Here is a 23,790-nt window from a genome sequence, read left to right as displayed (position 1 = left end):
AAGTCCAGGATCCAGTTTCACAGTGTGGTACTGAAGCCCAGGGGTGCCAGTTTGCTCACCAGATGCTGGGGGATAATTGTGTTGAATGCTGAGCTGAAGTCAACAAACAGCATCCACACATGGGTTGTAGGCTCAGGTGGACTGCAGAGTGAGCGGTTGGAACGGCTCAAAGCTAGAGGGGAGTTTAGAGACCATGTGCTGCTTAATGAGCCTCTCAAAGCACTTCATTATTATTGGTGTGAGTGCTACGGAGCGGTAATCATTCAGGCAGGTTACTGTGGACTTTTTGGGCACTGGTATGATGGTTGCTGTCTTGAAATATGATGGAACAATGGCCTGGTTCAGGGAGGTGTTAAAAATATCCGTCAGAACTCCCTGAGCAGACGCCCAGGTATGTTATCCGGTCCGGCAGCCTTTCACATGTTTCCACTGTAGTGGTGTTCAGTGCCTCAAACCTGCCAAAATGATCATTAAGTTCATTAAGAAAGTCCATGTCATCTTTACAAGACATCTGAGGGGCCTTGTAATTTGTTATGGCCCGGATGCCTTCCCACTTGTTCCTGGTATTGGTGTAATCCTGGAAGAAGCCCTGGATTTTCTGTCCATGGGCGCGCTTTGCTTTTCCGACTTCCAATGAAAATGAAACGCACCATTACATACCGTGATACCATGATATTATCCTCTGGTATCGTTTGAGAGACCTTGGCTAACATGTTCAATGTTCAATTGCTCATGCCTGCGTTATTATCTCTTCACCTGACGTTCTCAGTAAAGTTGAGGCTTACAAATCAATACTGACTCCAAGAGTGTTATTTTATTATAAGAACCCAAATGACCGATAACACATACAGTACCACCACCACCGCCGCCCACCATAGTGGCAGGGTATCTCAGCAGCAGCAGCTGTGAGGGCCTGGGTGATCTTCAGATACCTCTTTTCCACCAAACTGGTTCCAGTGCTGGTTCGGTGCTGGTGCTAGTTCGGTGCTTAACTGGTTCAACTCTGGTGCCTCCAAAGAACCACTTTGCTTTTCCACTGATCAGGAGCCAAGTCAGAGCCACACTCCCCATCCAGGAGCTGCTCCTGTCTTTGCTGTCTGCTACAGTTATAAACAGACCTGAAAATTAAAACCTGGTCCGACCTGCGGGTGTTGAACACTGGACCCGATGTGGAAGCATAGACTAGGCTTTTAATTAACGATAACACTAAACCCGGCTGAAAAAAAAGAAGGAAAAAGCAGCCGTCTTCGCCGTAATCGCCGCGACCGGCAACTACGTTTTGAAGGCGATATGTTTTGATATTAGCATTAGCTGCTGTTAGCCACTGCCTGTAGCTCAGCTAGTTAGCTTCAACTGTGTTTACATCGATAAACAAACTTAATACGTAGCGATAACGTGTCTGTATATCTTAGCGCTGGTCTTGTTGCTAAGGTAACCCTGCTGCCAGCCCCTGGAAGAACCGGTTCTTAGCTCTGGCCCAGCAAGAAGTTGGTGCTGGTCTGGAACCAGTTCTAAGAACCAAGAACCGGTGCTTAGGCGGTGGAAAAGCAAAGAACCGGTGCTAAGCAGGAACTGGCTCCGAACCAGCACCGGAACCAGCTCGATGGAAAAGGGGTATCAGTGTACAGAGGTGAGATAGCTCTAAACTGAGATTAAATGCGTGGTGTTCTGGTGGTGGTTTTTTAAAATGTTGTTAATCGTACTACTGCTGTATTGTGCAGAAAAGTCGGGAACACGCCTTAGAGTGGGCCCTATATGATAGAAATATATGTTTCCTTTTTGTTTCAGCTGATTCTGTAAGCATGTGAGTCGCCTTGTCCCTTTATTTTAAATTAAAATTTTCATGGAGTCACTTAGACTGGAATAACAGTCACATACGGTATCTGGTTAATTTCACCAAAGGTGGAGCTGTATTGTTACCAAAGATGCAATGCATTTTGGGGGGGCGATACTCTGACAGCAACAGCTTGGAATAGCATTGTTGTTGGAAGGAACATCTTGTTGCCAGGAAACAGTGAAATGCAGTTTGGGCCTTGTAGCTCCATGTATCTGGTGATGGGAACATTGTCCGAGAAACAAATCCTGCACTGAGAAAACAACAAAGAAACAGCTATGCCTTTCTGTAGATAATGCTGGTGAATTATAAAATCATATATTTTTTTTAGAATTATCATTCATTTATATGCATTACTAAGGGTTTCATTAGTTCACAATATAGGGCTGAATTTGACGTTTAAATAGCAAATTTTGTACACACTGCATTTCATTCATCTCATCACAAAATTATTTCAAATGTTCATCAAAGTAAGAAGATGCTACATTCTTTAAAATGCAACACACAGCCAACTTTGGTAAAGGCAAAGCTCTTTCCACAAAGGTAAATTGATTAATGGCTGCACTAAAGCTACATTTTTCAAACCACTCTCAAAGTGGGGACTTCTATGTACCTTTTCTAATGGTTTACAAAAGCCGCTGCAGGGGCCTCTCACAGGTACAGTACAGGGAGTATCATCCCTTCCCAAGCAGATTATTTACACTCTACCTTTATCAGCCATCTAAGCTGAGGCTATTAGTCATCACAGAGCAGATGACAAGGCCTGGAAAGTGAGTATTTACTGTTAAATGGTGATGAATGAAGAGGCATTTCAATGGCCATACATCAGCCAGGCTTCACCTATACACTGATCGCTCATCTCTGCCAGGATGACGGAATCAATATTTACTATATGCATCACTGGGGCATCACATTTAAAGTCATGGTCGTACAAAAGCGACACCGAAAATCTACGCTAAAAAGCCTCAAGATAAATACTGCTCCATCTGTGGCGTGTGACCCATTAAATCAAGGCTCACTCATTTCGTTTTCTGAAAGAATAAAACATTTTATGGTACTGGTAATCAAATGTTTGCAGTGTTTGAAATGTTTGAATTGTTTGGCTAATGCTTGTAGTTTCTCAACTTAGCACCCACCCTAAAAGACTTGCCTCAGTCAGTGGGCATGAAGTCAGCATGTAGTCACTCACTGGGTTTGCTTGTTGGCTAATTTCTCTCAACCCATAATCAAACAGATCAGCAGTGTATCCGTGTGTGTGTGTGTGTGTGTGTGTGTGTGTGTGGGGGTCATGCAAGTGGAGCTAATCCCTGGAAAGGAGCCGACAAGTCTCTCTGCAGACACAGCGGGAGTGTTTGGACAATAAATACACCAACATTCTGCCTCATCCTCACACAATCTTGATGCACTGTGCGCACGCGCACACACACACACACACACACACACAGTGCTCAAAAATGCTCCCTTCTTGCTCTCTCTCTTTCTAGTGTACGTATACACATATACACACAGATTTTTACGTTGGCACACAATCATGCAAACACTGTCACCCACATGCGGAACATACTGTAGCACATGCACAGCTACAGGTACTGTACTCTATATGTGTGTGTGTGTGTGTGTGTGTGTGTGTGTGTGTCTGTGTATATGTGTAGATGTAAGAGTTCGGCAGGGACGTCCCTAGACTTCAGCGTGTGGCTCCCACGACAGCCTGGGGTGGCACATCCATCTTTGTCTTTTTTCCAAATTTGATTTTAAATATTTATCACACCATACATCTTAGCTGAAACAAATTGCTGGCAAAGTGCTATTGTCTGTGAAACATGTAGTAAGAAGGATGGAGGCTTTAGAGGGAACATCAATGTTTCATTTGGTAAAATATATGACTGGGATGTGTATGTGCGACGACAGCACTTTTTAAAAATAGGGGGATGACACAGAAGTAAAACTTTTAGAAGTGCATTCTTCCTATAGAGTAAAGGTGGAAGTAATTTCAGATTAAATGTTCCCAGTCATACTATTGTCTTTCTAAAGCTGCTTATTCTAAGTGCACTGTTACATTCAAAAGCTATATTTAATATACTTACAAATCCCTTAATGTAAGCTTGTTGCACTTTGAGGAATAACATGGTCACTAAAGGTTTTTAACACACACACACACACACACACACACACACACACACACACATATGCAATATATGGATAATTTTTGCTTTATGTATGGGAATTATTTATGGGAAGTGACACACTAACAGGTAAACAGATTCACCGTAGCAACCATTCTGACATTCTGAAAGCAAAGGTGTTGATTCAGCATGCCAGCAGGGCTTCAGCTCTCCTGCTGCGAGTGTACCATGCTGCCTACAACACATTGCTTGAAGCTTCTTTTTTTTTAATCCAAGAAAGTTTTTTTTTTTTAACTTTGCTCATTCTTTTCCAACAACACACTTTTCATTTTGTTTTTTGTATTCAGACATGAGACTGTACCATACCTCAGTATAGCCACTAACAAAGACCAGCTCATCTCAATGCCTTGCTCTGGGGCTTTTAGTAAGAGGAAGAGAGCAATAGGAGTTCACTTTCACAGTTGTCTGTGCTGGGAACCAATATATTGGACCTCCTGCTGCTAACTGTTGCAGTAACATTGGAGGAAATTCAGACTAATGGTGGCCTTCCCAGCAAACAAAAGATGATGTACAGCTTACCTGGGGACAGGAAAGCCGCCCCAGTGCAGCGACCCTCTACTGGATGATGTCAAAACAGCAGCAGAGCCAAGCACCTCAAATATTGCTTCAGTTTTGTTACATTGCTGTGCTTAAGGGAAGGTACTGCCACAGATTTGATTTACTACATTGGTTTCTGTCATACACCTGAGAAAAAGTATGTCAATATCATGCTGTAGTGGATAAAGTAAAACACACAGCGGCAGATAAAACTACTGCAGTAGGACATAATGAATAAATGATGAGTTGACTTACTTTAGAAGATATAATCCACATGCTCTGTGCCTCTCTTATAACTAAAGTAAATTACAATGCCTCCACTAAATTCTTGGAGTATAATGTTTCAACATCTTTGTTTATCTCCATAACGTATGGATGACTGACTGTGCAAAATATACCAAATATAAATTTCAGGTGGCCCTATTATCAGAGTTCAAGATAAAAATAATTAACCTGTATTTATCTGCATAATAAATATTCTCTTCAGTTTGAATGGTCTTTACCTCTCAGCTTGCTTTGTGCTCCACCCTCAGATGACCACACGATGGTGCTCTTGCCTTGTGTAGAGTGAGGGATTGCCATTCACAAAAAAGGAAACACAAAACAGGCTGTTCTGACACAGTGCAGAATTCTCATTTCGAGGATTGCATATTATAATACCACACATGTTTTATGTGATATTTAGACATGTTTTTTTTTCTGATTTGTTTCACCCCCTGCAAAATGTTCATACAAACTGTCACCTATTGTTTGCCACCAGGTATTTGTGTGATTAGCTGTTTTTTTTGCATCAAGGTTTTCCCAGTTGGCTTGAAGAGCTTGCCAATCTTTGTGCTCAATACTGACTGTGAGAAATTATACCTGTTTATCTTCCCTGGCAACAGCGACAGCTCCTACATATTCCACTGGATGGCACTAGTGCAGCACTATAGCTGGGGGAACTGGCCTCTCTGCCGTTGCCATTGTTTGAGTCAACACCATTTCCTTAACTAAAGCAGTGGCTAAAAAAAATGCAGCAGTGATTAATTACCAATTCAGTATTAGTACACATTATTATCCAGCATTCAAAAAGAGGCACACAAACAGTGCTGTGCAACCAAACAGTGCACAAAAACAAAATGAATCAGGGGCTTTCAGGCCATTTGAAATGCATCCCACAAAGATTCTCAGCACATAAATATGTATTACATCTGCAACTCAATTAGGCACGGTGAAATCTGGCCCTTTGGGGTAGGAACCTGTGAACCTGTATAGATTTGCCTTAACCACTCCTCCATAGGCCTTTAGCTGTACAGCTTTTGCTATTACTGATAATCATCCAAACTTATCTGTATATGGAAGCTGTAATCTAATATACACTTTTGATCTGCGTACACCACAGGATTAAGGTTGCTTGCATACACCTGGCCCATGCCATAAAAGTGGATCAGGGTCTGCCGAATAGCTTCATTACAGTCAGCCGTGTGGAGCTGGCATATGCAAATATCCCAGAAATCCAAATGGAGAACTGCAGCTTCATTAAATTTGGCAATAAAATATTTGCAATACCTCATTGGCTTCTAATGGCCATAATGAGGAGTATGACTGAATCCAATCGGCGTGCGTTAGATTTAATTTGTTTGGCATTTCACAGATGGGAATGCATTTAGAACTGTGAGTAGACGTAAGAAGTCATTACAAAACCAGGACATAGAGGCAAGGTTGCCTTGTGGTGAGTCTGTGTCACCACAGAGCCACAAAGGCCTCTGCTCTTTCCAATAGGGAAGATTCCCATGTGCTTTTATGGAATATGCAGAGGCCTAAGTCTCAACCACATACTGGAAATGCCAATGGTTGATTTTACCATATTGCGTTTCAACATTTAGTATTAGGTTACCGGAACTTAATTAATGCAATTCCATTCCTTATAACTATCTGCAACTGGCTTTTGTCCAAGCCCAGATAAGATTGGCCAGAAGACTAAGCATGCCAACAAAAGAGATACCAGATGAATAAACAATGAAGCTGCTTGTCAGCTGAGAAACTAGGTAAATGCAGATAGAAAATGTCAGTGTAATGCTGTTTTGCAGACTGCAGAATTTGCATTATATGATTAAAAGAGCACATTGCAAATCAGGAGAGCAAATCAAATAAGGATACAGTGTGAGCTTTGGTCTAACAAGCAGCTGATAAACCACAGCAAGAGGGACTGGGGAGTGATACTGTTGGTCTTAATACAGATGCATCCAAGTGTACCATAATTTGATTTCATATAGTATCGTCAGAAACTGATGCTACGTGCCCTGAGTCGGATTGTAAACAGACTCGTGTATGTTTTTTAATTCAATAAACTGGAAAGTGACACACATGGGTAAAAAGGATTGCCTCATTCAAGGGCTGCTTGGTTTGCTTTTTATAGCTCAAGTCAAATATGCCCCTCCATATGTCTGCCAACAACCTACCAAATGTTCTGTCTGTCTGTCTTAATTTGTCATATGTTCAAACAATGTGTTATGCTAGTGGTTGCAGCAGCCAGAATTTAAAAAAAAAAAGTGCCAACAGGAAAGTGAGTAATGAAGACTACTGTGCAGGAACAATGCATAGTACAGAGCAAATTATTATATCCTGTCAGGAGAACAAGACTCAATTTGATCACATTCTTTCCTTTTCAGAGCTCTACTGCAATCTATTCTATACACAAACTAGCTAATCAATTACAACCCCCAGCTAATGTAAAGATGCTTTTCATACACAGCCCCCTCACTGCGCATTGCTAAGATAAATTGGCTGTGACCCAAGCATGACCCCGGCTGATGTTCATGAGACCATTAAATTTCCTGCAAACAGGGTGCAGCAGGGCTCTGTGTGTGTGTGTGTGTGTGTGTGTGTGTGTGTGTGTGTGTGTGTGTGTGTGTGTGTGTGTGTGTGTAAGAGAGAGTCAGAGAGACAGAGAAAGAAACAGGATGAGAAAAGGAGAGGGGGTGCAGAAACTGAAAATGAAACAAAGAAAGAGAGTGAGAGAGAGCAGTGGACTCACACAGTAATACGAAACACCAGTTACAAGGCAGCAGTATATTTTCCTATTTGCTTATAACAGACTCCACTTGAGACATCTTTTTTTCATAGGTGTCACGATTTTGAAATGACTGATAATTTTTGGAATAATAATAATTTTCTTTCCATTGTTAATGTATGACACTGTTTGGGACTAAGTTACAAGTAGCATTAACCTAATAGTCACTGGAAGCACCATCGTCCTTTCATTAAATGCATCAAAAATGACCCCGATTAAAGTCAATAGTTTTTGTGAATACAGGCTTTGCCCATAAGATTTCACAAAATAATGATGTAAGTAATATTGGAATATTTATTTAAATTGTAATAATTTTAAACAATTTAAAAGAAAAGTATAATAAATTATTTTAATTTCACTAACTGCCTGTTTCTAGCTGTGATCACTGCACAACAGTATGCTGCAGCTTATGTTAAAGGGGTTACTGTAGCTACAACTATAATTCCTCCCAGCCGGTAGGTGTCGCGCTCACATTCGCCCGATCTCGCTCCAACCTTCAATTGTACTGGTTGCCAGGTACGCCAGCTAAAGCTAAGCTAACACTAACCGTATTTAACGAGCCGCAGCTATGGTGTTGACAGTACCAGCTGACCTACTGTATAGTGCTGTCATTAGCATTAGCATAACGATCTCCTGAGCTCTGATGATAGTATGCTATCTCTACTATGTCTTATCAGGAAATGAGTTTGTTTCAGAACAGTTTTGTTATAAACCTGTTCATGAGAACCAACCTCTCTAAAATATGCTACTTAGCTTCTAAGCTAAGGAATTAAGCTAATAAAGATACTTGTTTGCTAAAGTCGGGTATTGTCACTGTAATAATAGATACCCTCGACATAATTTGAATAATTTTGAAAAGATTGTGTAAATCTGCTATGTAAATGTAGAAGAGGAGGTTAGTTACAGTATTTGCAACCAAAAAAAAAAAAAATCAACAAGGAAGGTGACTGCAAACTTGACGAAGGCTTTATTGCACTGCTTTGTTTAGTAATAGTTTGATCTAACCTGATATGAAGCACAGAGCACCTCTAATCAAATCTTTGTTTTGTTTTTATGTAGATGAAGAGAGCAATATCTAATGCTGGGAATTAATTTACAACAGCCAGTACATATGTGTGTGTGTAAAGCTCTGCCTGAAGAGTGGTTTCAGAGTGGTTTCATTTATCTGCTACTGCATAACAATAAATGATTATTTTCTATGTTCTTAAAGCAAAATGTTGTTTAACTTCATGAAGATCCACCATGTTAACAGTTTCTGGCAATGACTGCAGTGGATGCCAACTAAAGAGTGAACCCAAATAACATCTGCAACTAAAGAGTGAACCCAAATAACATCTGCAGCAAAGGAAGAGTCTTTGGACTTTGTTGCTGACACTATGACTCCTCTGCTACAGTATGTGTTCAGACTGGGATCACGTCATCGTGAGCCACTGACGTCGTAGGGCTGCTACTGCCATCCACTGGTGAAAACCAATGTTGTTGTAGAGCGGATCAGGTCAGGTGTGTTGTACAATAGAGGAACATTTAGATAAAAAGTGGATTCATTTATCTGCTACTGTATATAGAACAATAAATGATTATTCTTTTCTACATAGAATATTATAATATAAGTGTTGTACTTAATAGGTTTTTTTCAAAAGGTTAACACGAACTGTGGATAAAAGTTAGAAAACATGACCTCTTGTGACATATTTCAGTTACAGTAATATGCTGTCATGGTTTGAGAGATTTATTTTAAACTACTGAGTTTATAGTACTAATATATACAATATAAAGATACAGGTAACATTGTATTAAAGCTAAGCAATAGAGTGGTTATATATCTACAAGGTTCAAATATCTGAAGGCATTTACTCTTGAGCTTCAGTGTTTTTACTGACTGATTTCTGCTCTGACTCAAGCAGACATGGAGCTCTCCATGTATCTGAGTGATTCGTATTGAGACAGATAGGAAAATAAGACACTGACAGTGATATGAGTCATGATGCAAGGCCACCAGACAAAAATATATGAGAATCATACACATCCATACAGCCGATTGCTGGGAAAATGATTCGAATTGCCTGAAAAATAGTCCCAGTTTGCCCATTTCACGCCAGTGAATCAATCACTGTCACACAGACAGTCCACTTATTTATCTATTATATCTGCAAAAAGGACAAATGTTGAGGTCTCTATATTACAAATAAAAGTTGCTTGCAATTTAAGATAGCATACAGCACCCATTAACAGCAAATCACACCATAACTCTGCAGTATACACCACCAATTACTGAAATGCCATTGGCACTGCAGAAATCAACTGTACAATTGTTAGCTTATATTAGCTAACAGACATTGAGTGGAGGTTGCCACAGGGGGAATGTGAATCTTTACACATTTGGCAAGCAGAATGAAGACAATTATTTTCATTGCACTGCATCTAACTATGTGCAGTCTGCTGTGTAGTGTGTGTCCCTGATCCCTCTAATGGATTACCACAGTGTCCATGGATTCAAGGGTCAGCTCTTGTAGCTCTGGGGTATGACCTCGGTGTACTGTACTTATCCCACAGTGCTAAAACCCTTCCACTCCGCTGTGCTTGCTCTCACAGAAGTATGTGCACGTAGTGAGAGGCCCCACCACAGCAGTTTGTCATGTTAACATAATCCAGAGTGATGTCTGGTTAATTTGTTTCCCTATTCTAATAACCTTGCATATAAATAGTTACTACCAGCATGTGTATTTCATGCATTTTCACCTCTTGAGCCTCAGAGGAAATTAGCATTTGAATTTGTAATCATGTCCCTTTTAAGTTGCATCACATGCAGAGATTGAAATGAGGAGACAATTAACCTGCACAGCTAAGTGGACAAGAGGATCTGACAAAAATAGCTCAGAGGAAAATGAAGTCAAGTTACATATTTCATGTGCTGTTCTAATCAGGTTGGCTGTGGGTAAAGACTTCATGCAATCACAGCAACAAGGGTTGTAATATGATATAATTTCAATGCACTAAACTAAGGTAATGCACCTCTTTCAATACAATAGCAGACCTTACACTGGAGAATTAGCACACTTTTTTGCAAAGTTAAGGTGGGTATACACACTTGTTTGTAAGTACTGTTTAGAAAACATTTCTAATTTAGGTGGATGACTATTTTTGCCATTATCCAGTGTGTTTTCAGATAACTGTAAGCCAATGGTTTCGAAAAATTGTCTCAACCCTCAGAGGAGCATGCAATCCTTCCACTTATTTGAGAGCATGAAAATAAGTCCTTCCTGTGCTGAAGAATACACAGGATAATTCAGGAAAAGAGGCACCCTATTCCAGAAGAACTGTCTACAAAATAGACTACATAAAGTGATAGGAACCTGCAAATGGGCAAAAGATTAGAGTCATAATTTTCACAAATATGTCTTAGCTCAATGCATTAGTTGTAACCTGCAGCCTTTTCTAACCTAAAATCCTTTTTGTTTATATCTGCTAGAAGAATTTCTTTGTGGACTACTTCTGGTGCATTGATACATGGTCTGTAATCTCCCCCAACTGTCAAGGACAATCTTTTGAGATAAATGCCTGTTTTGTTTGTCATCATATTAATAGTTGACCTACCAAGCTGCTAATGAGTTGTTTCCAACCAAGCTAGTGGTGTCTTTACCTGTGTCTTTGTTTGTTGGTACAGATCTTGAATGATTAACATTATTTCTGTGCCAAATATTTATGATAACTGCATACAGCAAAACACAAACTGCATACTGTATGCACTGCTCTATGAGAACCATTCAAAATATTACACAAACATAAATTCAATTTTAAAAGATATTAGATTGATAAAACCAAAAAGATGAAATGAACAGTCTAATCAGTAAAAAGACACCTAGCATGTTGGTAGGTAGTAGCTGGCACGTCCCCAAAGCCTTAGTGAGTCAGCTGTGGTGCATAGCCTCAACTTAAGTACTGTAACATTGTTAATGTAAAAAACAAAGATGTAAAGAGAAACCAGAGTGTCTGAGTTCTGTTCAAGATATGAGAAAACCTCATTCAAAACCCCACTATAACGATGCCAATAACTAAAAAGACAACCTTTGTCATCAACAACATAACGAGTGGATGTCATATGTTTAGATGAGGCTCATATCTTCTTTTTTAATTGTATTTATTTTTTGAAAAACAATCATCATCGCTTATTCAATATTTATGTCTCTGCGAGACTAAACAGGAGAGTTCATGAGCAAGTCACAGGGTTGTTCTCAGACATGCAGAGACAGAGGACTAAACACTGTAAAAGGTTTCAGAAAGTTAAAATGGCTTTAGAAATAGCACAGTGGAAGGTTTTATGGATATGGATTGAAATGATGACAACATACCCCATTGGAAAGTGGTCTCAGATCAGATGTTTGGACTGTAAATGTCCATGCTGCAATGGGAGATTTTTTCTATGTTCTCAAAGCAAAATGTTGTTTAACTTCAATGACGATCACCATGTTAACAGTTTCTGGCAATGACTGCAGTGGATGCCAACTAAAGAGTGAACCCAAATAACATCTGCAGCAAAGGAAGAGTCTTTGGACTTTGTTGCTGATTGACACTGTGACTCCTCTGCTACAGTATGTGTTCAGACTGGGATCACGTCAACGTGAGCCACTGACGTCGTAGGGCTGCTGCCATCCACTGGTGAAAACCAATGTTGTTGTAGAGCGGATCAGGTCAGGTGTGTTGTACAATAGAGGAATATTTAGATAAAAATGATCAAGAAATAATGACAGGGACACCGATGCAGTAATTAAAACTACTACATCAACAGGATTTGGGTATAGATTCCCATAGTATAGTACAACATTTTGATTCATTTATTTCCAACCAGCTTTGCATTAAAAAGAGGCCAAGTTTGTATGAGGAGTCTGTCATGTTGTACAGAGTAAAGCATCATGAGTAGTGAGTGGCTCAGAGGGACAGAAAGTCATGGTTATTATTAATAAGTGGAGGAGAAAGAACATTATGCTGGCAAGCTGGCTCATGAGCCAGCAAATTGAGCTTGCAAATACTAAAGCGCCACAGAGATAGGCCATTAAGATACCCAGAATGGAGCTAAGACACAGTTCCTGCCAAAAGGATCCTGTGTGACTCTGAAAATAGGTTTTCTCGGTTTGCAAAACAGCAGAACCAACTTGGCGCTATACAGCTGCATTTAAACAGGTACTCTACTGCAGGCACCGGCTCTGTGCAGAACCATTATGGTGTTAAGCAATCTTTAGAAAATATATGAAGCTTCAAACCAAGGTCTTCAGCTGCTAACTCCCTCCAAAAGCAAATGCTTGAACCACTTCACTTCCAATCTGTGAGATTTATTTTTGTCAGTTAGTACAGAATTATTAAACTGCCAGGTGCTGTGTGGAAGCACTAATGGTTTTGCAAACATCAGCAAAGGACCATTGAGAGGTTGAAGGGGCCCTTGAAATGGTGAAATTTCTACAGCTAAATTGGCTGCAAGAGAAAGCCAGAGCTTGTCAACCACTGCTTAAAACAGTACACAAAATTATTAAGGGCAGAGCCCCCAAAATGCCATCCAAACATACTGTGAGGGTGAATGAAATACGGCCATTGCAGTGAAAGCACCACCACCTTTTTAGATCCATGATAGATATGGTTCCATTGTTCAAGCAATCGTTAAGGGCTTAACTGAAATGTGATTACTGGAAAGTATCCTCCTGTCAAAGATGGCTTATATTACCTGTCTGTCTGCTTGTCATGGACAGACTTCCTTAAGTGTTTAAAAGAGCATTCGGGAGGATCTGTGTGGTTTATTTATTATTTGTATAAATGGTATTGGTATTTGCTTTGTAATGGGTCAAAGAAACAATCATAATTTATCTCCCAAAATCCTCTGGAGATCCAGAGTTTGGGGATTTTCCTTCTATATTTCACCCCCTGTCCCTGGAGAAACCATCAGTGAAATGGTGCACTGACCCAAAGACCAGGAGGTCACTGATCTGAGCAGTCATCCCTGATTTCCTGAGCCACATAACTGTGTCTGTGCTGCATTTGTTATTGCATTTTCTGAAGCATTTTGTTTTCTCATTACCATCAAAATGACAGAAACACAGAGGCTGAATGTTTCAACATAAACATGAATAACAAGCAAGGGTGTGATGGAGTGGGCTAAAAGGTAATTTTAGATCATTTGGATCCTGGAAAAATAACCTTGAAAAAGAAAAAAAAAAATGTTACTGGCATTTTACTGTGAAACTGGTTGTAACGTACAATTGTACATCTATCCATTCTATGTGTTGGGTTGTGTTGATATAAGCCAGGGCATGTTTTGTTTTTTGTTTTTTACCTTTGAGTATTATCTCTGTTTATGACCCCCTCAGTCACAACAGAATAAAAAAGTAACAAACAAAACAAAAACAACCCACATACTGTAGGAACTATGCATGAATACAAAACAAGCAGTTGAGATTCACCAGTGTTACTTTATTAACACAGCAAAACTACCAAAGTATGGGGCCATTAGGGCTGCAACAGAGATAAGAATGTGAAAAAAGCAATTTCCGAAAGCAAGATCTAACTAATCAACAACTCTCTTTTCCAGCCCATCTGATATACAAATTGTGCCTAATGAACCTTGCAAAATCAATTACCTAGGTAATACTTTGCATGCAAGGGAAACCAAACACTGAATGCATGATGCATACGTAAACAGACATTACTCACTGCAGATTATTTTGCTCCATTTCCATTGCATTAGCACTACAAACAGCAAACTGACTGGTGCGTATTCCTCAATCATGTTCATTTCATTAAAATGAAACTAGGCCAGATACATAAACCATAGCCACCTAACGAATGGTTAGAGCATTCATTACACCAAACAGTGTATTGATAAATGTTATGACATGGAGTGGACAAACAAATAACAACTGTGTATCCTGTAAAAGCCGCGGCACCAAATGATACAGCATAAAGTATTTAGGTGACTCTTGAATGATGGATGATGGTAGTCCTTTCTGCTCTGCTGATAAAGTAATTTTCTTTACATGACTGTTTAGCACTGACACTTTAGCATCGAGCACTGCACCATGCAAGCTGAAGATATCACTCTTCATGTTTTGTTTGACTATGAGGAAAGTCCATGGTAAAGGGAGCCTATTATGTGTGATGCTATGGGACTTACATACAGTACACTATGCTGTTGTAGATTTTATCAATATTGATGTTGTCCTATGGGAAGCTGTTTTGAGAATGTACTGTATAGGCTTTGGAAAATGTTATGAGATACAAGCCCAACGATGGCAAGAGGCACAGCACATAAATTAGATGTAATTCATACTTTAGTGTTTGCTCTGTTGTAATTTAATTGTATTATGTGATCCACAACATATCATGCTTAGTAAAAAGAAAAAAAAAAGTTTTTGAAGTGTATATCAAACTTGAAAAAAAAAAGCTGATTCACAGCTCTTCTGCAAAGTAACGTTGTGGAGAATTTTCAGTTTCTGAGCAGTGAGGCACAAATCTAAATCTGGCGTCATGAATTATTAAAGCCCCCTTTATAGAACTTTCTTCAGAGGAGAATATCCAGCACAGTACAGTACAAGCTTGAGATCAAACAGAACAGAGAAAAAGAGCCAAATGTAATGCCAAAAGTATTTCCACCAAAAGTGTTTGCCGTTGTTCTGCACTTGAACATCAGTCAGATGAAATATGAGGAAAAAGCCCTATCGAAGGCAGAGACAAAGAGGGACTGGGCTCTAGTCTATTCACACGGTCAATGCTGGTCTCCGCCATGGCAACCGTCATTTCAATGCATACACGGAGGGAATGAAAAAAGTCGACATACCTGGATGACAAGATGATAACAAGAGAGCAGATTTACCTCTTCTGAACATCACTAGACAATAAATAGCTTTAGTATGGAGGTGAGTGTCAATTGTGGATGAAGAACTCCTCTCTGTCATCCAACTCTGCATGCCTTTGTGAAATTGCTTTGTGGGTCTGAGCTGCATTTACTAAACATTTTATCTTATCCATAAAAGTGTTTCTTTCTAACTGGCATTTCAGCCGAGCTCTTGCATGCGACCTATAAAAGTATTTTATGGGCTTTGCATCCATTTCATTTGGACTTTGGAGTGTCTCGGTCACATACTTGTTCAAACTTCATCAAAAAGTGTCTTTATTTTCTCACAGCATTATTCTAGCAATGTAAATTATAGGGTTTCTCACACAGCCTTAAACTAAAAAAAAAAAAAAAAAGAAATTCAGTGGATGGATGAACTAGAAAACATCATTTGGAACACCATCACTGACTTTCCTCCAGTGGAATTTTGTTTAATGTACGTGTATTAAGTGGCCTGTAAAGAGTAGCCTATACTCTATCAAGTATGTATTTCAAGTTTCAAGTCATGCCTCACGAAATGATGATGTTATCTAGGCAAGTATACTCTGCTTTTACCTCAATAATCTGGAAAAACAAAATCCAATCTTTTTGTTACAAAACCCAACGAATCCCTTAAAACTAAAACCAATAGGGGTGTAACGATACACAAAAATCACAGTTCGATACGTACCTCAGTTTTGAGGTCTCGGTTCGGTTCATTTTTGGTACAGTAAGGGAACAAAATGCAAAACATAAATTTGCTTGTTGTTTATTAGGAATTTTTCTAAACCAAATTTTAGTTTCAGTTTTAGTCAAATGTGATTATTTTACCATTATACAAAGTATGGAAGAAAAAAATTTAATACTATTGTAAAGTACTGCCTAATGAGTTCAATAAATTACTTACAAATAAACAAAATATATAAAATAAGCCTTACGATGAATAAAATATTCTCAAATAAACAAACTATACAAAATATGATTTTAAAAAACTTCTCAACTTTTCCACGTGTAAAGTACAGCACTAACAGTTCAAGCCAGCGAGGGACTGACTGACCAAATACCATAGAACTTCGTATGGGATAATGCCCGACGAGGTGTCCATTATCAGAAATTAATGGACGACGCGGAAGCAGATGTACTGATGCATCATTCACAATAAACTGCTTGTCAAGTAATCACATCAGGGGAAACAGGAAGCTGTGTTGCTGCTTGCTTCACGTGTTAAATTATATGTTTGATTTTAAGATACAGTTGTGGAGCTGAGTCAGAAGACTGGATCCACTTATGTTTCTGTCCACTTGAGAAATTTAAATCAATACAATATTCACTACTCTTTAAATTCTGATTTGTTCTCCACCTGCTCCTGAAGGAAGTATCTGGCTCTTTAGTGGTTAAATGCTCCATTACTGTATGTTTGCCAGCTAGTTGGTAATTCTGCCCAAGAGCTGTTTTGTGTTGGGCAGAGTTTTTACAGCTTTTTCACTGACAACTCCCTATACCAAGACAAATTGCAGGCAGGAAAATCAAAACAATGAATGGAAAGATGCTCAAACTCTCCAAAAACTCCACAGTGGAACTTCACAGTAAGGTGGTAATTATCCAAGGATGTGTCTCTACAAGCTATTTTCACCCATTAATAATATAGATGTTGACTGTAGCAGCCTTCACAAAATCATTAGTGTGGTTCTATGAATTCCTAATTTTAGAGTAGTAATCTACTGTGTTTTTCGACACTGGGGGAATGTAGGTTTATGGTTTAGAGCATGTCTCACAGTATGTCATTATAAATTTATATAGCTAAATTACTCTCTCACCTTTGGAGAAGTGTTTGCAGTGTTTACCACTCAACTAAAGATTTCATGTTTATGTTGTTGAACACACTGCCAAAAGGAAATAGCTGACACCAATTCCATTTCAGAGTAATTGCATGAAATCCTAATTTCACTGACACCTTTATAAAACAAAATGAAAATACCCTAAAACAACATCAAACCGTGAACAATTGCAGGTGCCAGTCACTCTGCAGTCATTCTACACTTCACAGAACTTGCAAAATCAATGTCATTTTAAGGTGCTAATTAAATAAGAAAAACAGACTGGGACTTTTTTTTAATTAGAGGCCAGGTATTCTAATTGTGCCTCTTTTCAAATTATCTCATTATACTTCACAGTGAGTTAAAGTTTTGAGTCAGTTACCCACATTGTGCAGCATTTTATTAATTCTACTCTAACCTTTCCTCTTTTCACTCCTATGACTAACTTTTCCCAATGTACTAGTATTTATAAGGAATGAGGGCACTGTTTAATGTATTTGTCTGCAATTATGATTCCTGAAGCATGCCTCAGGCTCAATAACAATCCATGGCCTGCAGTATGCAGTTACCATATGATAAGCTATGATTACACACAGAAACAACTCCTAAAGTCCTTTGTTATGTTATGTTGCAGATATTAATTGTGTTGTTGAGCATGTCACTTCTAAAATACGGCAGGTGGTTAAAATAATATATTAAACAAAGGAAAAAAGGGTCTCCCTCACACTGTCAAATCACTTGCAAAAGACTTTAAAGACCCCCTCCCATGAAAATCGTGTTTTTCGTGCTTTTCACATGTTCCTGTGGCATTTTTCTTGTGTTAGAGGACATATCAGCAGAAAAGGAAGTGCAAAATTGCATTTCTGAGTTTTTCTGCCTTCAAATTGCTGTGAACCAATGGCAGACGCAAACTGGCAGTTTCAGGGAGACTGGAGGTGACGTGTCACAGCTCCAGGGGAGGGCACTAGTGCTACAAGCTCCCGCCCCGCTCTGCATCTGGCCCAGAGGTGAAAGGCTTGGCAGCTCGGTGCAGCCGTCAAGGTATAACAGGTATAGCTCACCTGGTAGAGCAGCTTGCACTGTGAGCAAGGACTATGTTCCAGTCTAGGATGGAATCCCAGTGTGGAGTTTTACGCCAAACACGCTGAATCTGTAATTGTACACTGTCCAGCTGTCAGCAAGCGGGGGGTGGGGTGCGAGGAGGTGGCTGGGCGGGTGCAGAGCAGCGCAGTCTCCGCCCACCCTCCAGAGGTGCATTGCTAATGAGCTGATTTTAAAATGACCAAAAAGGGTCGCAGGAGGGGGACTTTAATAAAACAAACAACGTTTCGGCCCACAAGACCTTTTTCAAGCAGAGATTTTTTTTAGGTGTGCATCAGCCTTCACACCTCCACACCTTAAAATAATATATTAGCCAGGTAAATTAGGGTAATTTAAGACTATATTAAAAGGTATGAGCTTTAAAGGTTGAATATGGAGAATGAGCAGAATACCACCATCTATTGATCAAGATAGGAATTGCAACAACAGAAAAATAATTCCAGCAGTCGGTTGCCAGACCGTTGCTAATAACACACCATTGCTAGGGACGCCGCTCTGATCAGAGTAGCACAGAGGAGAACTATGTTTACCTTCATTAAACAGTTTCGGACTAATTGTGATGTTAGATAAATGACTTGTAACTTGTTACAGGGAGAGTGGAGACTCGCTTCACCAGCTGAAAACCAAACCTGCATGATCAGAGCACCACGAGTCAGCGACACAAACGCGCCCGGTAAACCGTAATCTCTTGTTTATGACAAATAAGACTACACAAATACACACATCATAACATGCATTTGATAATCCATCAATCCACCGATTGATTATAAAAGGCTTTGTTGAAAACAAATGCACACGACCGGGAAGAGGCTTTGCAAAACAGCGGAGAGGTCAAAATTTCTTAAATTAGTTAATTCAAACTAAATATAATTTTTTATGGAAAAGCAACTCTTGTGGTTTCTCTCTACTTGTATTCTGTACCCCTCTAAACGCCCGTATTAATTTTGAAGAAATATAGGCATTCTCCATATTCAACCTTTAAAAAGCTAATTTTCCACCTGAAGTATAAACATCAGGCCAAAAGTATATTACAATATATAGTGCAATATTACCGTATTGTATTATGTTATACATTTTGTCATTTGTTCAAGTGACAACCCACTGGCTGCAATCTACAGTAATCCAATGTAATCCACCTTCATTCAATAATTTATCATTCAAACCATCAAGTCAAATTAATCCAGTCAAATCTGCATCTTGTGCTGTAATGCAGCAGTTAAGAAATGTGCAGTGCACCTTGTTACCTAAAAAAAAATCTTTTTCATCCTTTTGTTTGATTGCTGGTGTCCCTGTAAAACCACACACCCCTCTATTTCCTTGGTAGAAAGTGTTTCCCATGAAAACATCTGTGAATGATCCTGAGTCACCTGGATATTTGTTATGGAAACTGGCTTTAATGTTGGATCTTTCAAATGTAACTTGTTAATGCTCTGGGCAGAAACAAGGTCATGTTTCACTTCCATATGGCTGGAGGCAGAAATGTGCACCATTTTGAAACGTACAACCACAACATTCTGCATAGTGTGTATATCGTAATGCCCTAGACATGATTGTATATGTGATGTCATTAAATTCCCTTTATGTTTTTCTGCAGATGAAAGTTGGTAGAATATATGTGAGTGCAATCTCTGCAACCCTTTAACTTATAATAGGAATGAGAATCAGAGACAGGCAGAGCACTCGCTTCTTCAGACAGATAAACTCAGCTCTTGGAGTTAACAGCTTTCTATGGAGAGAAAATGATTTTCCAATGTTTATACCATTTAAAACCACTATAAATTAGAAAAAGAAAGAAAAGCTGATATAATTTTGTTTCAGCAGAATCTCTCCACTTGACTGAATGTGTCTATAAAATTCTCAGAGAAAAGTAGGTTGCTAAAATGCACTTAATTTGGCATGATAGATTGAGTCCATGCTTCAGTGACTGTAATTGAATCTGTGACCTATTTCTTCAGAAGAAAATTGTCTCTTGGGTTATTTGTCACCATACATTTTAATGGAATTCAATAGACTGACACTGAATTTATACATTTTTATCCAATTATTAGCATTCTCTGTCTAATCTGTAGGTTGTTTTAAATTTAGTCCTATACAGTAATATCTCAGCCTGCAACTAAATAGGCTCATGCTTGTCATGATGCAGATTTGTCTTTAGAACTCAGTGTATTTATCACAGCCCTTATTTCAAAAGAGTACAATTAACATCAACAGCAACACAGCATTGAATGGCAGAAGACTGTGGCTGGCTGGACGGCTATTTATCTTGTGCTATTGCTCACTCCAAATCCCACCAGAGATCAGCGGCTAAGACGGAAATCACAACACAAGCCAACCACGACCAGCTCTTCATGCACTAAATGTCTCTATTAGCAGAGATCACAGTTGCTTCTTCTACTATAAATAATATATAACTCGACTTATGTAACAAACATCACTGAAATAGTCTGACACACTGTAAAGCATAAAGGGATTTCTGAAATCAGATGAGGTGAAAGAAAATCAATATTACAGTCTTGGAAATCGTTAGGCCTCCAGTCAGTCTGATAACAATGGAAACAGAGAATGTCTAAGCTAACCATCACGCCTACTATTTTCATCAACATGTCACATTTAGCTTATTTAATAATACCGAAAGAGCATTCATGGCAACCAGACTAATCACATAGACATCACACTGGAGCATTCAAAATCTAATTTTTCTACGCCCATGTTTTTCTTTCCTGTGCATACGTCACCCTCGTCTAAAATATGAAATAGGATATGATGGTGCCACTTGGCACTGCATGTGTTGTAGGAGGCTACTGTCTTCCCAGACATCATGGTTTGACCTGATACTGTACTGAAAGGGCTGCTACCCTCGACGGAGGATGCTAACAAGGGGAGACAGGTGCTGTCAAACTGGACAAGTTAAATCACAGTCATTTGCAAAGCATGTTCCCAAGTCCTCAATTTCTATACAGTTACATTATACTGAGGTATAGACCTCAACAAGACAGAACATGAAGCAAACTGAAACACATTTCCCAAACTCTACTTCATAAATGTACAGAGGAGAAGAAAAAGGAGAGGAACTGAAGGGAAATGACAGACAGCAGGAGTTAGTGGTGAGTTGGCCAAACTGAACACAAACACACAGAGACACAAACTCCCATGAGGCACGGCTGATGCATCCATTGCTTGATAGCTTGCAGCTAATGTTTATACAGCTGAAACATAATACAAGCGATACAAATGATACCAGGCGGAAATTTGCTTCACCCTGTGTCTGAACACACCTTTAGAGTCTTGTATCTCTGAGAGGCTGTAGGGTAAATGCTGCCATGCTCACAGTGAGAGTGCTGAGAGCACTGAACACAAAGCACAGCTGAGACTGACGGGAATGTCGTTAACTCTGTAGGTAATTGGTCTTAAACCAAATTGGACAAATTAACATTTTGCCGTGATGAAAAGTCAGGGGAGCAAAGTTAATACAATTCATCCTGAAGAGGATCTGAATGTCTGAAGCAAATTCATTGGCAATCTGTTCCAAAATGGTGAAGACATTTCATTCAAAACCACAAATGTCAACTTTATGGTTGAGCTAGAAGAAAAGTCATGATCATGAGCCTTATGAGTCATCGACTGAGAACCATGAATGTTGATGCAACAGTCTCGAGCCAATCTCTCCAAACTCCACAGAGTCCTGCAATCCGCAGGAGGGGCAGCCAGAACCGTACCACACAATTTTAAACCTTTCTCATGCAATCTTATGCATAACTAGAAAATTTCCTCTCGGGAAATTTTGAATGGGCCACGGGAGCTATTGCGGGTTGTGCCATCTCTGTCAACATGGGAATCAAACCCACGATCTTAAGGTCAAGACAGAGCTGATCAGACAGACACATGATCATCTTTCTATAAGCACTGATATGGAGGAGCTGTAATCGCATTAGGTTAACTGTGTGTGTGTGTGTGTGTGTGTGTGTGTGTGTGTGTGTGTGTGTGTGTGTGTGGGTGTGTGTAATAGTGCTGCACGATTAATCTAATCGCAATCGCAATCGCGATGTCACGCCGTGCGATTACGTAATCGCACGAAAGAGTGCGATTGGCGATTTAAAGTCTACATAAATGTGCGACCGCGTGAGCCTGTAAACGGGACTTTAACTCCTGTAGTGTGTGGAGCAGAGCCGCTAATGTGTGCAGCATAGCAGACTCCGTCAGTAGTCATGTGACCAGCAGGTCTGATCACGTGACTACCCATCTGGCAGACAGCACTCCGTGTGCTGCAGGACCGTCTCCCCGTGATTACAGCAGGTGTGGAGCTGCAGCGTCACGGAGCGAACTGTGTTTTCCTCCGCAACATGTGCAGTGCGTTTAAAAAACGAGGAGGTATATGCCTGTTGGAGCGAACGACCAGAAAGCTCCGGTGTTTGGTTTTCTTTTAACTGTCATTTTTATTTTACGGTAACAGCCACACTCATTTGCCGTCTCCTCTCGTCTCCTCCATTGTGTGTGTGCGCGCGCGTGCGTGTGTGCGTGTGTGTCTGTCTGTCTGTCTCTGTGTTACCTGTGTACCTGTGTGCTGTGAGAGGAGGGAGGGGGGAGAAAGGCATTGTAATAAATGATGGCATCGCAGTAGACTATGAAACTGCACAAAAAGTTACCTATTTTTATTTAATACAAAGATACTGTAAGGAAACACTTATTATTTGAGAAATACACTCCTAAAATATGGTTATTTCCTGTGCTGTGCTTGATAATCAAGCAAATAGACTCCTTACAGCATTAATTTACAATATCGTAATCGCAATCGCAAATCGCAATATTTTCCACCATAATCGCAATCGCACATTTTTATCAAATCGTGCAGCACTAGTGTGTAATTCGTAAACTGATAATAATTATAAAAACCACCATCCAATCAGTTCTTTACACAGTATAATAAAGACCACTCTAACAAGCTTGTACTCATAAAATGTACATTTATAATTACATGACTTAATGTTAGAGTGCCCTAAAATGATAAAGTACTTCTGGTGTAAAATGCAATTAGTGTGCATCACCCTGTGTGACACAGATGATGCCATCAGCTGTCATATTCACATTTATGTAAACTATAAAGTTCAAAACTATCGATAAAAGGCACTTTTCTAATTATGGATTTTTTCAGTGTTCTCTGTGTGTTCAATTAAGTCAAAATGAGAATACATTCTTCATTCTCTCATAGTAAAATGTTGTTTATCATTAAAAGTTCAATTGGTTGACTCTCAGTGGAAATGTTATCCATAACACCCTAATGAGTTCCTAGACATTTTGTTGTAATTAATGGTACTAATTCCTGTTAATTAATTGTTGCTGAGGCTTGCTCCTGCTGCTGACTTGGAGAAAGTAAAATTGGGACACTGTAAGAAAAAAACAACAACTTTGTTATA

The 23,790-nt window shown here is 39.5% G+C and overlaps 1 long non-coding RNA gene across 2 annotated transcripts in view; it reads right to left on the bottom strand.

Annotated features, from left to right (window-relative positions):
- LOC146989906 (uncharacterized) overlaps nt 1-12,094 on the bottom strand; it is a 174,360-nt gene extending 162,266 nt beyond the window's left edge. For both annotated transcript variants that reach the window (XR_015034649.1, XR_015034648.1), the window contains exon 1: nt 11,956-12,094. This is a non-coding gene — a long non-coding RNA (uncharacterized LOC146989906). The remainder of the gene's footprint in view (nt 1-11,955) is intronic.
- Nucleotides 12,095-23,790: the final 11,696 nt, after the last annotated feature.

Source organism: Trachurus japonicus, chromosome 3, assembly GCF_045865225.1.
Source record: "Trachurus japonicus isolate A0001 chromosome 3, Traja_1.0".
Lineage (NCBI taxonomy): Eukaryota > Metazoa > Chordata > Actinopteri > Carangiformes > Carangidae > Trachurus > Trachurus japonicus.
Note: the sequence above shows the minus strand (reverse complement) of the source record. Positions and strands in the feature narration are given on the sequence as shown.